The sequence below is a fragment of the Nicotiana tabacum genome, chromosome 9, assembly GCF_000715075.1.
Source record: "Nicotiana tabacum cultivar K326 chromosome 9, ASM71507v2, whole genome shotgun sequence".
NCBI lineage: Eukaryota > Viridiplantae > Streptophyta > Magnoliopsida > Solanales > Solanaceae > Nicotiana > Nicotiana tabacum.
The window spans coordinates 106,333,604-106,348,270 of NC_134088.1; the positions used below are offsets into that span (position 1 = coordinate 106,333,604).

General features: G+C 37.1%; 2 pseudogenes; both read left to right on the plus strand.

The window, feature by feature from the left end:
• The first annotated feature begins 273 nt into the window (after positions 1-273).
• LOC107792797 (receptor-like protein EIX2) lies at positions 274-2,931 on the plus strand (annotated as a pseudogene).
• Positions 2,932-7,706: 4,775 nt separating this feature from the next.
• LOC107792796 (phosphoglycerate kinase, cytosolic-like) overlaps positions 7,707-14,667 on the plus strand; it is an 85,747-nt pseudogene continuing 78,786 nt past the window's right edge.

Consider the following 14,667-nt stretch of genomic DNA (forward strand, 5'->3'; position numbering starts at 1 on the left):
GAAAACTTGCTAGAGTCCCCTGGACTAAGCAAGAAATTAAGTTCCGTCAATTATAATTTTTTTTAATGCATAGTTTAAAAGGAAAAAAGAAAGTTTTAAAATCAACAAGTCTTCTGAGTCAAACAGTCAGTCATCTTTCTAAAACTAAGCATTCTTCAACTACAGTTCTTAATAGTTATTTATACGTCTTGTCTGGCCTAGCAAAAATATAAGCAAACAGCCAATTCACACACACTTTTCAATTCCTAGTCTAAAGCTTTGCACATTATGAAAATGCTAGCAAAAGCACTCTGGATTGTTTTCTTGTTTTTCACTTTAGCAATATTCACCAAGTTTAGTACTGTTTGTGCAGGGATTTGCATAGAAAATGAGCAAGAAGCGTTTGGAGAGACTGAAGAAAGAAGTATATGATCCTACATTTATTCTCTCTTCTTGGGTTGTTGGAAAAGATTGTTGTGAATGGGAAGGAGTTGTGTGCCACAATCTAACTCGTCATGTGATTGAGCTACACATGCATGGGCATTTTTACGAACATACTGATCTAAGGATCAATAGCCTAATTCCATGGCTGCCAAGTCTTTTGAATCTTGAGAACCTGGAGATGGATTATGTGGATCTTAGAAAAGCAACTAACTGGCTACAGATCATTACCAATCTTCCTTCTCTGCTTCATCTTAGTTTATCTGAGTGTAATCTTCATCATATACCACCTCTACTTCATCATAATTTTTCTTTGACACATTAGTAATTTTATTGGCCGTTTTCCTAAAGTTCCTGTTAACCTGACTTCTCTCGTAACCTTTATGGCTACGGGCAATTATCTTTTACCCAAGTGGTTGTTTGATCTAAATAATCTTGAATATCTTGGTATTAAAGGTGTGATACCGAATAAGGTTGGGAATGTAACAAAACTTAATTTTCTCGATCTTGCATTCAACAATCTCAACTCCACTATCCCAAATTGGCTTTACGGATGCAAAAAATTAGAATCACTTTCCCTTGGTCACAACCATCTAGAGGGAGTAGTTTCAAGTCTAATTTCAAATTTGAGCTCAATAACTAATATTGACCTTTCCGATAATATGCTTTCTGGCAAATTACCAAATGTAAATGGAAAGTTGCGGAAATTAGAATATCTTTATTTCTCACAAAATCTGTTTGAGGAAGAAGTATCTGAGTTCTTCAACGGCTTAGGAAATCGTTCTGCCTTGAGATACTTGACCCTACGGGACAATGAACTAACTGGAAATCTTCCAGAAAGTCTTGGCTCACTTTCAATGCTTGAATCCTTATACATCTTTAATAATAGGTTGGAAGGTGTTGTAACAGAAAGCAATTTCACTAACTTGACGCAATTAAGGTATTTCTATGCATCTACGAATAGTCTGACCTTAAAAGTGAGTCGAAATTGGATTCCACCTTTTCAAGCCATCAACTTTGTAATAGGCGGCTGGAACATAGGGCCTCCTCACTTTCCCATGTGGATCCAGACTCAGAAACAGATAGTGAATTTGGATATATCAAATGGTGGAATACAAAGTGAAGTTACAACTTGGTTTTGGAACTTAGCTTCTCAAATTACATTTCTCAATCTTTCTCACAACAAATTTGTTGGTGAGGTTCCAATTGTCTCAGCATCTTCTTGGTCATCTGGACAAGGTCCTTGGATAATGTACTTGAGTTCTAACAATTTTAGCGGTTTATTACCTCGGATTTCAACCATTGAGCTAGACCTCTCGAACAATTCATTTTCAGAAGGTTTATCTAACTTCGTGTCAAGCAAAGAATGGATCTTATAAATTGGAGATCTTAAATCTTGGGGGAAATGATTTGTCAGAAGTAATTCTTAATTGTTGGATGAATTGGCCAGAGTTGATAGTTTTAATCTTGAGGGACAATAACTTGATTGGAGGCATATCAAAATCCTTGGAGGTTTTGAGTAATTTGCAATCCTTGGACTTCAGAAGAAATAGACTTAACGGTTCGTTTTCTTCATCCTTGAAAAATTGCACAAAATTGCATAAAATAGATTTAGCCGAGAATGTGCTTGTTGGGCAATTACCATCATGGTTGGGAACGAGGTTTCCAAAATTGATAATCCTTAGCCTTCGGTCAAACAAATTCGATGGTGTATTGCCTCAAGAACTTTGTTACCTCAAAGATCTTCAGATCTTAGACCTTGCAAATAATGCTTTTGTCGGAATCATACCAAGATGTATTAGCAATTTCAGTGCAATGGTCAAAGGAAGAACGGTATTGGAAGATGGTGATGAGTTAAGTTATTCTTACTATGTTGGAGTTGTGAGAGAGAGCGCAATGGTGACGACTAAAGGCAACATGTACCGGTATGATACCATTTTGGCGTTGTTTACCAGCATGAATATGTCTAATAATAATCTTTCCGGAGAAATCCCCGCAAGTTTTACCAGTCTTGTAGGATTGAGATCATTTAATTTCTCAAAAAACCACTTTTCTGGTAGAATTCCAAATGGCATTGGCAACATGACAGTATTGGAGTCCGTTGATCTTTCAGAAAATTAAATTTCTCGACAAATCCCCCAAAGCTTTTCGAGTTTGTCAACTCTGAGCTTCTTGAATCTGTCGTTCAATAACTTATCAGGAAGGATGCCAGTGTGCACTCAACTTCAAAGCTTTAGTCCCTCGAATTTCAAGGGAAACAAATTCTGCGGGCTTCCACTCTTGAAGAATTGCAATTCAGGTGGTAAAAATCCTAACCTTGAGCATGAAAATGACGAGAGTGACAAAGATTAAGTTGATTGGTTTTATATTTCAATGGCAATCGGATTTTCACTGAGCTTTTGGGGAGTATGTGCTCCATTGCTTTTTAAGAGATTATGGAGACATGCTTATTTTCGTGCTCTTGATCGTATCTTGAGAAAGTTACGCGAAAAGGCCACCAATATGTATTAAGATATGATTAAGGTGATATTGCTATTCTCACAAATTAGTTGTTTCATAAATATGTTGTTTCATTTTGGTTTCAGAGGTATAGGCATCGTGTTATTACCTCCACGAATAAGTATTCTTAAGATGTTCCTATTGTCTTCTTTTAATCACATTGTGTTCCAGTACACGAATAAGGTATAACCAAACACTTTCAATTCATACATCTGAAACTTTGTTATAAAATACAATAAGCTTGTATTAGAAATTATAGCAATACACAGTGGTATAGGCGCGTACATGACTTAATTTCCGCTAAAACTGAAAGCATTCAGAATTTCAGACCATCATGCTTGGCTCAAATCAAATCTTATTACAAAGGATTGACTTAAGATGACGAATATATTAAAGTCGTGGTTGAAAGGTAGGAGGTACCCGGTGAAATAATATCATGCACTCAAATTGGCCTTTACACCACCATTGTAAACAAAAAATCGAAAGATATATAGTACCTTACTAATTGACATTCTAGCTAGTCTAGCGGCGCTGGTGCTTGATATAGAGCAAGAAGGGGTCTATTTGGAAAGGTAAAAATACCAGGTCTAGCTCTGTGCACGCCATAACCGCTCAGAAACTCAAAGTACGAAATTCCTATGCAGTCCATATATATACGATTAGGTATACATCCAGGCATCTCAGAAGGTTCCATGAAAAAGCACGTATTTGCTCGTAGACCATAAAAGAGCGCTTTGTTTCCCAAAATGCTTAACTTCATCGAATATTTTATTGATAACATCAATTCGATGAACCAAAAATACATCATTGTTTCGAGCTTTTCCAACGATGAATACTTCCCCGTGTGATTCGACTAGAAACATGAAATATGAAGGAATTCGGAGTAACTCTTAATCCAGGGGTGATTCCACGACCAATTGCACAACTGGAGCATCATCATTACTATTATTGCTGCTGATTTTCATGTCCCAAATTACAATAATGCCAATGGCATCCATCGTATAAAGCTGATCGTTGTAGCAAGTAATGGAAATCCACCAGTGCCGCTTAGGATTGTTGTAATGGTGGTTTATTATTTCAGTAAAAGTATGTTTTCCAGGTTTCCAATAAGCCAAGCCATTACAGAAACGCCATTTATTTCGTCCTTGGTAATTGACAATCAAGGCGTAATTAGGAGAAGTTTTAGGACTTGATGACAAGACGGCTTCAGTGATTAAGTCCATAATCTCACTCCGTCTTTCGATAACACAATAACGGAGTGTGCTTACGTGAGGTAGACTTATTTGGGCACCAGAAAAAAGGTGGAACAGACTTGTCTCTCCGTGTTTGTTAATAGCGAAAAGCCATCCCTTAGATGCGAAGAAACGCTCTTTATACAGAGTCGGAGGATCTGGATCATGAGGTGTTGAAGCAGATGGTGGTGGGCGGTGGCGCAAGTGGTGGAAGACGGCCTTTGGGAAGAGTGATGAGTTTAGGAAGGTAGAGTAGACAAAGAAGTAATTGGCTAGTTCCAGTGAACTCCTCCTTAGGTGCGGCGGACCGCCACGTGGAGCAAATAGCCCTAAAGGTAACGAATTCTTCAATCAGTGTTATCTTGCTAACAACTATAGCTAAGAGATCCTTTGGAAGATCTGACCAATTTCCCATGATTGCTCTGATTTCTTTGCGTCAATGGACCATATATATTGTGTATGAAATATGATGAATCAGAGTCCGATTAAAATCCTAGTCCTAGAAGTAATCGGATAGATTATTACTTCTCCTTAACAATATCACTTATTAATAATCACAAATTATACATATTAATTCATGGAAAAACATAAATAGAAATTCAAGTTTCTTCATTAAGATTCAATAGTTTATTTTATACCAAGAGGCATACTCTCCGACCAACTCTATTTCTTCTATCCATCATATTATCAATTAAATTCCGGTATATCTCCCTTCTGGCATTTGGTTGCCCTGGTATACAACGCAGGAAGCAGCATTCTTTGATCAACTTTATTTTCTGTATCTGCTTCGGTCATAAAAATATTAATTGCGACTCCGGTATTATCTTTTCAAGGTTGATTGCTCTTTTGTGAAATATTCAAGCTGTGCCTTTTCTATTTTAATATACATGCCACGAAATCTTCAACTTCATCATATACACCTATAAGTAATATTTATTTAAACACTGATAAGTATTAAGAGTTCAAATCTGATCGTGATTATAAATAGTTAATATGCATAATGAGTCATTTTTCTACTAAATAAAAAAATTAGGTGATCAAATAAGATAAACTTAAGGAAGAAGGCTCAAATGTGCCCATGTACTATTTCAAATTACTCGGTCTTTTATTTTTTTTATAAGGTCCTAGAGCTTGATATCTTCCTTGGATGACCAGGGTCCTTTTTTCATATTATCACAATAATGAGTTCTTTTTTCTCTTCCCCTTTGAAAATGGAATTTAGATAAATGAAACTTAAATTCAACAAAAAGACATTTATAAGATGTGAAAATAAATTAAGATATGACTTAAATAAAGAGAAAAGAGTAGAAAGAACTGATACATTCATCAACATGATAGACTTTACTGTTGCTTTGTTCCTCTAGTTTCCTGAAACGATTCAGATGTTGTAAAAATATATTATCACAATTTATAGTAAGTATATTACCAATAATGTAACTTCTAGAATGCAACAAAGTAAAATTATTCAGTAGAATGATGACTCACATGACTGTTGGTAAATATATATTTGATTTCATCTTTTTCGATATATATAGAATCTTGTATGCAAGAGCAAGAAGCATATAATAGCAAAATTACAAAAGTTAAATATGACTCTGCAATTTGTTGGCATAGTTCAATTGGACTCAAAAACAATTTAGAAGACTAAAGGCGTATAGGTTAAAATATGAGCAAAGTACAAATGTAATTCAATCATAATAACTGCAAAATTGTAAGAATATAAAACATAAATAATTCGTAAAAAAACGTGCTCATTTTCTTGATAACGAACAAAAAAAAATCACTCGTAAACATATCAAAACCATGCATAGTAGGATTGTCCTGTGCAAAGAGTATATGCCATAAATATCTGAAATATTGTGATAAAATATGATCCTTGGTTGATCTTATTCATCTGGTTTAAAATTTAAATACTTCTCATGATTCAAATTATGATGTTGTAACGGAAAGTGAAATTCTTTTGCCTATATGCTTAGTTTTTGAGCCTATGTGCGTGCTTGTTTGTTTTTGGTTTATTCTTCAGGATTTTAGACTATTCTATTTTATATTTAGCATAAATTAAGAACACATTTGAGTTGGTCTATAGGCAAAAAAAAATTCTGATTTTATTTAGTCATTTCTTGTACACTTCAATTAATGATCGTTACTAATATCTCAAGTCATGCTCTAGGCTCTCCAAATACACTACGTCTTTTTGGAAAATTTTCTTAGAATTTGGAATCTACACAAAGTTTAAACCTTCGACTTGAAAATTATGTATTAGAAGACACAACAAACTATTTCTATTTAGTAGAAGAATGTATATGACCCTCTATTTGCGTATAGATCCCAATTAGATATGTATGCTGGAGTCACGATGCCGTTATTTGGGGAAACCCTACAACTTGTTGCTCAAGCCAACCCCCTCTACTTTTGAGCGGACTATATATTACTATCGAAAAAGGGCAAAAAGTACCCTTGAACTATTTGAAATAACTCAAAAATATCCTTCGTATGTTTTTGGTACCAAAAATATCTCTGCCGTCTATGTTTTGGACCATAAATGCCCTTAAACCGTTAGCCTTGTCATTGAAGGTGACATGACAGTCCAACTGAGTTAGATTTGCATGCTTACATGGCCATCCACCAAAGCAATCCAGCATGGCAAAATTATTTTTTCGGAAAAATTATTTTTCCGGAAATTTTTATTAAAATACAAAATCAACACTTATTCCGAAAAAAATAAAAAAATTTCGAAAAAATTATTTATTTCAGAAATTTTTATTAAAATACAAAATCAACACTTATTCCAAAAAGTAAAAAAATTCCGGAAAAATAATTTATTTCGGAATTTTTTTATTAAAATACAAAATCAAAAAGTGTTGATTTTGTATTTTTCGGAATAAGTGTTGATTTTGTATTTTAATAAAAATTTCTGAAATAAATAAATTTTTCGGAAATTTTTTACTTTTTTCGGAATAAGTATTGATTTTGTATTTTAATAAAAATTTCCGAATTAAATAATTTTTCCGGAATTTTTTTATTTTTTTCAAAATAAGTGTTAATTTTGTATTTTAAATAAAAATTCCCGAAATAAATAATTTTCGAATTTTTTTTTCTTTTTTCGGAATAAGTGTTGATTTTGTATTTTAATAAAAATTTCTGAAATAAATAATTTTTTCGAAAATTTTGTATTTTTTCGAAATAATTGTTGATTTTGTATTTTAATAAAAATTTCCTGAAAAATAATTTTTCCGAAAAAATAATCTTGCAATGCTGGATTGTTTAGGTGGATGACCATGTAAGCAAATATAACCTAGTTGGACTGCCATGTCACCTTCAATGGCAAGGCTAACGGTTTAAGGGCATTTGTGATCCAAAACATAGATGACAAGAATATTTTTGGTACCAAAAACAAACGGAGGGTATTTTTGAGCTATTTCAAATAACTTAAGGACATTTTTGGCCCTTTTCCGTATTACTATATATATATAAATATAAATATCATCTTCTGCACTTTCCTCACATTTAAAATTATAGCCTTTCCATTCCTTCAAAGTTGCTTCATTGATCAACATGTTGCAAATGCAATTCCAATTCTCAATTCGAGATTTGGAGAACTCCTCCAGTTTTCGACGTCATTGCAGAAAGGTGAGTTTTTCCTTTTCATTAATTACATAGCCGTCTGCTCTCTTCTATATGATCGTTGAACACATCGTTGTATATTTCAGTTTCTTGAAAGAAGAGGACTTCAACTTCATCAGGAGATGAATAAGAAGTGTGTGGGGTCTCTGAAAGAAGAAGATCTGAAGGGAAAGAGAGTATTTTTGAGAGTTGATTTGGACGTTCCGTTGAATGACAAAAACTGCAATGACATCCCCGATGATACCAAAATCCGAGCCGCTGTTCCTACTATTAAGTATTTGATGCAACACGGTTCTCGTGTTATTCTTGCTTCTCATCGTGGTAATCCAATCGGTATCACACAAAAGTACAGCTTGAAGCCACTTGCGCCAAGACTTTCCGAGCTATTGGGAGTTGAGGTCAAGATGGCAGACGATTGCATTGGTCATCAAGTTGCTAATATGGTTCGAGAAATACCGGAAGGAGGGGTCCTGCTGCTGGAAAATCTGAGATTCCATAGTGAAGAAAGGTTTCTTGATGACGAGTTTGCAAATAAGATGGCGTCTGATAGGTTATATGTACCTTGTTATGTTTTGATGATCTAACAAACTTAATGACAAGAACCAGATAAGGAACCTGATACACATCCTCAAGTACTTAAAGAACAACAAGTCTCAGTTTAGGGACGTGATTCAATTCTTCAGAGTCCAAGAAACAACAGGGGGAATAGATCGACATCAGTTCCCTTGTTGACAGTACCAGTCAACTCCCCACAGCTGTAAAGTGACTACAATTGTTCCTCCGCACACACGCAATAGTGTAAACAGTGGAGCAGTCAACTTTATGGGGAATGCCTTTGTACCAAACATGCTTATATCATTCAAGTGAGGTCACTTATGCAATATTAACATGAAGGAAAAGCAAAACAACATTTGCATACTTAAGAATCAATCAAGCTCTCTCTCAAGTGTATTGTCGACCTGCAAGTGACCTTCAAGGCGTCAAGAACAAAGAGCAACATAACGAAGGACCAGTTTCCAGCATTGAGTCATCACATGTCCTTAGTTGTGTTGCACCTTTGTTAAAGTTCTTTACTTGTAATTCCGACTTCACTTAGTTAGAAGCATTGTGTGGGAAACCTTTGTAAATCATAAACCCTTGTGTTTGTGTCTTGGCTAGTTTAGTCGAGTTGGAAGTCTTTGTAATAGAGTCATTACAAAGTGGCTTATAATAGAGTTGTTACAAGTTAGTGAAAGATTAAGTCTTTGTAATAGAGTTATTACAAAGTGACTTATAATAGAGTTGTTACAAGTTAGTGAGGGATTAAGAGGTTAATTCCTATGTTACATAGGTGTAATCTGAAAGTTGCTCATAGTGAAGTTGAAATCCTACAAGGGTAGGTCGTGGTTTTTAATCTCGTTGAGCTGAAAATTTTTCACGTAAAATTCCTCTTGTCATTTACCTACTGCAGTGTGCGTGGTTTCTGTGCGAACTTATATCTGTGGGAACTTATAGAAAACCTGGTTCTCTATAGAGTTTGGTGGACCCTGGAATTCTATCAATTTGTATCAGAGCAGGTTCTTTCTATCAGGCTAACACCTAGAAAGGATCCTCATGGCTGCTCCACCAAACTTTGAAGAAGTCAATCAACCTACAGACCACCACGATTTAATGGACAATACTATGGATGGTGGAAGACAAGGACGCGATTATATCATGGCTGAAGACTCAGAACTTTGGGATGTCATCTGCGATGGTCCTTTTGTTCATATGAAGACCATTGGAGAACCAGAAGTGTCAGTTCCTAAGACTAGGAAAGAATACAACGATGCTGACAGAAAGGCTATAGAAAAGAACTTTCGAGCCAAAAAGATCCTCGTCTGTGGTATTGGACCAGGCGAATATAACCGGATTTCTGCCTGCCAATCTGCCAAGGAGATCTGAGAGGCTCTCCAAACAGCACACGAAGGGACTACCCAAGTCAAATAGTCGAAGATTGATATGCTAACTACTGAGTATGAGCTATTCAGGATGAAGGACGATGAGTCCATTCAGGACATGCACACTCGCTTCACCTCTATCATCAATGAGCTTCACTCATTAGGAGAAATCATTCCCACAAACAAACTTGTCAGGAAAATACTTAGTGTATTACCTGGTTCCTAGGAAAGCAAGGTAAATGCCATCATAAAGGTAAAGGATTTGCATAAGCTAAACATTGATGAACTCATTGGTAATCTAAAAACTTATGAAATGAAGAAGAAGAAGGACAATGAGCGAAGAGATCCCAAAAGAGAGAAGAACCTGGTTCTCAAGTCAGACAGTAATGATTCAAGTGGTGAGGATGGTGATATGGCTTATTTGACAAGAAGATTTCAGAAGATGGTTCACAGGAATGAAGGCATTCCAAAAAGGGGAAGTTCTAGCAAGCCAAAACATTATGACCTCTGTCATAAATGTGGCAAGCCAGGACACTTCATCAAGGATTGCCCTCTCCTAAAGCAAGATCAGTATAAAAACAACTTTGACAAAGTAGCCAAGAAGAACCCGGTTCCTAATAAATGCCTAAATAGAAAGAATGTCGCTGACAATGTTGTAAACCAAGCACTTGCTGCACATGGAGACTCCTCCAGCGAATCTGAAGAAGATAATGATCATGGTGACAGTTCAATGATGGCAGTAGAAAGTGAAGCAACTGAGTATGACTCCATTTTTGCCTTGATGGCTTAGTCTGATGATAATGAAGATGACAACGATGATGATGAGGTAAATTTTTTGGATGTTCAGAGAAATCTGAAATCTTATTCTTCAAAAAAACTCATGTCTTTGGAAAATATTTTAATAGATGCATACCACAGTCTTATAAATGATAAAAATGCTCTAATTGTGGAATTAGGAGAAGCAGAACAATCTAGAGATGACCTAGTAGTCGTTGTGGTAGATTTGAAAGAGACTATTGAGTGTGCTAAGAAAGAGAAAGAAGTTTTAATTGAAAAAGCTGCTAACTTAGAACTTGAGAGAGATGATCTAGTAGTAGTGGTGGTTGATTTGAAGGAAACTATTGAGAGTGTTGAAAAAGAAAAAGATGTCTTGACCAAAAGAGTCGCTAACACTGAGCTTGAGAGAGATGACCTACTAGCAGTAGTAGTTGATCTGAATGACACAATTAAGGAACTGAAAGGAGAGGGTAGGCATGAGACTCTTCACAAAGGTAAGGAAGTTGCTAATGAACCACATCTTCGGCTTGAAAATGAGATGAAGACAGTGAAGTCTAGACTGTGTATTGAACTTGAAAAGAACAAACAACTTCAAGAAAAACTAGGAAGAGTCAAGAGTGATCTTGAAAAATCACTTAAATGGACCTGGTCCTCTGATGCTATCACTGCCATGTACATAAACAATGGGGAAAACATGCAGGGAATTGGGTTTCAAAGGGAAAAGACTCCCTACAACCCTCATAGCAAGTATGTTACTATACCCGCTAATTAGCTTTGTATTCACTGTGGTAACAATGGGCACCTTAAGGAAAACTGCAAGGCTAGGGTTCAGTCTCAACAGAAAAACAATTTTTTTGCTAAGAAAGTAACTACTACTAAGGAACCTGGTCCCTCCCTTAAAAAACATATACTACCTACCTGGACAAAAAGAAGTTTAATTTGACCTTTTCCTCACTACAAGGGACCCAAACTTGTTTGGGTTCCTAAGTCTAACCCTTGATTTTCTTGTCCAGGGAGCAGTGAAAGGGATCAACTAACAAGGGTACATAGTTAGTGGTTGCTCAAAGCACATGACTGGAAGCACAAATGATTTCCTTTTACTCAAAGCCCTCAAAGGAGGGAGTGTATCCTTTGAAAATGGCAAAAAGGGATACATTCTGGGAATTGGAAGAATTGCAAAGTCTCCTTCTCACTCAATTGAAAATGTGTACTACGTGAATGGGTTGGAGTATAGCTTGTTAAGTGTCTCCCAAATCCGTGACATGGGAAACAAGAGTGGTGATCTCAGATGTTTGAGTGCTGTTGAGGATGATGCTGAACTATGGCACAGAAGGCTGGGTCATGCAAGTTTCACGTTGCTGGTCAATAAGGACCTGGTTCGTGGCCTGACCAACTCAAGCTTCAAGGATCACAAGGTGTGCGATGCAATATGTTGAGGAAAGTATACATGTGATCTTTGATGAATCTCACCACTCATGTGGGAAGGATTCACATGATAAGATTGATCAAGAGGGAGAACGATCAACTGTCCCTGGTGAAGTCATTGACATGGCAAATGGAAAAACGGACATGGTGAGTCAGGTCAAGGATTCAGATGACAATGGCACATCTGAATCTCCAGCTGACATAGAGGAACCCGGTTCCTCAATCACTATAACTGAAGCTGAAAACAGAGTTGCTGACGAGATCAAGGGACCCCACATACAGAGAGAGAATCACATTCAAAAATACCTGGACCATCTTGTGCAAGTCTATGTTGATGACATCATCTTCAGAGCAACAAACGACTCATTGTGTGAGGAATTTGCAAAACTCATGGGAAGTGAGTTCGAGATGAGCATGATGGGGGAATTGAATTTCTTCTTGGGTCTACAAGTCAGACAAACTCCTCAGGGCACAATAATAAATCAGCAAAAGTACATCAAAGAGCTTCTGAAGAGATTTGAGATGGAAAGTTCAATGATCATTGATACACTTGTTGCCTCTGCCACTCGCCTGGATATGGATGAACCTGGTTCTCCTGTAAATGAGACTATGTATAGAGGCATTATTGGGTGACTTCTGTATCTCACAAGAAGTAGACCAGACATTGTTTTCAGTATGGGACTTTGTGCCAGGTTTCAATCTAATCCAAAGGAGTCTCATCTGAAGGTTGCAAAGAGAATTCTGAGGTATCTCAAAGGAACGCAGGACCTGGTTCTCTACTATCCCTCAGGAGATAACTTTGACTTGATAGGGTATGTTGATGCTGACTATGCTGGTTATCTAGTGGATAGGAAAAGCACTTTTGATATGGCACATTTTCTAGGTTTGTGTCTAATCTCATGGGGCACAAGAAAACAAAACTCAGTGGTCCTTTCGACTGCTGAAACTGAGTATGTGGCAGCTGCCTCTTGCTGTGCTCAAGTGTTGTAGATCAAGCAGCAACTAGAAGGTTTCGAGACAATGTTGTGAAAGGGCTCATCTGCGTGAAGTTTTGCAGCACAGAAGATCAAATTGCATATATCTTTACCAAAGAACTAAGCAGAGAGCTCTTTGAAAAGAATTGCATGGCACTATGATTGATAAAATCAAGCTGAGAACCTGGTCCCTCAATGATTGACTATGAAAGAAATGTACATGTAAAATAGCTAAAAAGTATTTTCTGGCACAGTCTAACTCACCTCTATACCGTTACAGGTAGACACGCATGACGATTACAGAGCAGACAAGTAGCTAGTGTATTGCACGATTGGTCAAAGGATGAGGCTTACATTTTCAAACTCTGTCAGGGAACCTGGTTTCTTTGACACAGGTTAGTAGTTCCTCTGTACTCTCATGCATAATTTTTTAAACGGCTGAAATGGTGCCACATCATTAAAATTGTCAGTTTACTTTTTGTTGCTTCTTGAATCCAAGCATCTCACCCTTTATGAAGCGACCCGACTACCCAAAATTGATACCCAACCGGTCTCTCACCCCTCTTAAATAAATCCATTTCAGAATTGTTCATATCAAGAATCCAAAATTCCCCTTTTCCTTCTTCAAACTCTCCTCTTCAACTGACTACACTCTACCATGTCTAACAATCAGGAAACACAGAATGTTCCAATCATTGTCCCCACTGTGTCCTCATCCATTGAAACACCAATGATAGAGCCTACACTCCATGTTCCGACTAGTCCAAACCCTAAACTAGAGTCAAAACCACCCTCTGCTTCCTCTCCAACCCAGTCGAGTTCTGGTTCTCATCGGAGTCGCAAACCATCGACTCCCAAAATATTTATAGATGTGACCTCTACTTCTGCCTCGCCGGAAAAGATGGTTGAAGAAGATACTGTTGAGGGAGAAGAAAATCAGGAAATTTCTAGTGTGCCAGTGGAAGAATGTTCTGAGATACAGCAAGGCATGGGTCATAATAATGATGAATCAATAAGAACTACCCCAGGGGTTGGTTTGTATGTCGCCGATTCTACATGTAATGCTTTTCCTATGTCTTCTGAGTTCACTTTGGGTTTGTAAGAACAAGAGGAATAGAGAATATGTTGTCAATCGCTATTGAGGGTTGTATATATAGTGGTTATGAAGGTGTTTCTGAAACAAATAGGTCTCAGGGGGAAGGTGACTGTCTACTGAAAGAAGGAAGGGAACTGGTGCCTGTCAAAAATCTGGCACCAGACAGTACTACTGGGGAACCTACTGAGGGACTTGATCCCTTCACACAAGAGGAGCCCTATACTCCTACTTGGGATGGAACTCCCTATTCTTCTAAAGAACCCCAGGTCAGTACTGATCTCGCTCCATCTCCTCTCTTCTATGCTGAGCCATTGGCCATTATTGCTCCCGAGATGAGATCTCTGTCTGAGGAGGAGAATGACGGTAGTGTAGAAGACTATGATAATGTGGCTATTGCAAGCTTTATTAGTGCTAGGAATAGCATGGAAACTCCCAAAACACCCACTCCTAAAAGACTTACTACAAGGCTACAACAGAAAGAGGTTCTTGTGTCAGCTCTAAAGAAAAGTAAGAAAGAAAAGAAGAAGAGAAGGTTAGTGAAGGGTGGAAAGTTAGTACATGAAGAGGTGGTACCTACATCTCTTCTTGTGGACATTGATGACGAGGTGGATGAGGAACCGAATCCCTTAATACGTAAATCCTCCAAGAAACCTGCGATTCAAAATTCTGAAGAAAAACTGGTTGAGGGGTCTGGTAAGAAC